Below are 1,326 nucleotides of genomic sequence, written 5' to 3' on the forward strand. Positions count from 1 at the left end.
CTCTGTGAGCAGAATTACTTCTTTTTCACAGAGAGAAAGTTTTTCTTTAAGACTGAAATGCTCCAAATGACGTGAGTCGAGGTTATCGATGATCTCAGTGAAAAGATCAATAGATTCAGAAGAGGAAGAAGTAGAAACCTCTTGGTCGTTCCTGTCAGAGCAGTCTGACTTGATGTCTGCCATCCCACATAAGAGCTCGTCCTCTGTGTCCGAATCTTCCCATGCAAGACGACCCTTCTGTTCGTCTTCGTCAGAGGACTCGTCTGTTACTAGCTCACTCGATTGAGCTAGCAGAGACWTMTRSTRAWAGTATTSARCCTTYTTTTTATAGAAGGCTGCATCTTTAGGACCCCTCTGCGGTGCCCTTGGCCCTTTAGACCAGCAGTCTGCAGCAAAGTGGCCTGGTTTGCCACATTTGAAGCAGCCATCTTTAGGCTCTTCCTTCCTTTGCTCTTCAACCCTCTGCAAGGGCTTCTGTTCCTTCTCTCTTTTCTCATATCTCTCTCCCTCTGTGAAGTTTCTTCGATTGAAACTTTTAAACTCTTTCCTCTCTCCACCCTTCYTAAACTCTCTAGTGATCAAGGAAAGGGTTTTCATCATCTTCTTCATAGAGACTTCTTCCTCAAAGTTGTCATCACTCTCTGCAATCAAAACCTTCTTCTTCTTTTTCTTCTCCTTCTCTTCCTTCTGTGCCTCCTTTCCCTTCCCAGAGCWTCCATCTTCTGCGACTAGAGCCAAAGGGCCACCGTAGTTCTTCTTCATCTGCAGAACTTGTGGCTCTTGGCTCTTAAGAGAGCCAAACAGGTCTGCTAGAGTCCATAATTCCAGGTCTGGGGTGGCTTTCATGGACATTGTGAGATGCATCCATTCAACCCCAAGGCTTTTCAAGAATAATGAGTTATTCTCTTCTGCTGTTATCGTGACACCATACCTCTTGCAGTTGCTGATTAACGTGTTCAGTCTCGAGTATGTGTCCGACAGCGACTCACCGTCTTTTGCCTTGAAGCTATGATACTCATCGATGCAGATTGATCGATTGTTTTTAAACGTTTTCCTTCCTCCTTCAATTTGCTTCTCCAGTTCTGCCCAGATGTCCATGGACAGTTGACAATGATCAATGCACTTGAAGATTTCATTCGGAATAGCCATAATCAACAATCGTTTGCATTTACTTCCCAACTCGACCATGATTTTGTCCTCATCGCTCTAGTTCACCTCAAGATGTGGTTCATAGTGCTCGGGAATTTCTGGTGTTGTTCCAGTTGCTGGAACTCTAGGAATTAAATTCATGGGAACATAGGGAGGATTGTACAGAAATTCACAAAT

Source organism: Cynara cardunculus (assembly GCF_001531365.2).
Source record: "Cynara cardunculus var. scolymus isolate 2C chromosome LG 6, CcrdV1, whole genome shotgun sequence".
NCBI lineage: Eukaryota > Viridiplantae > Streptophyta > Magnoliopsida > Asterales > Asteraceae > Cynara > Cynara cardunculus.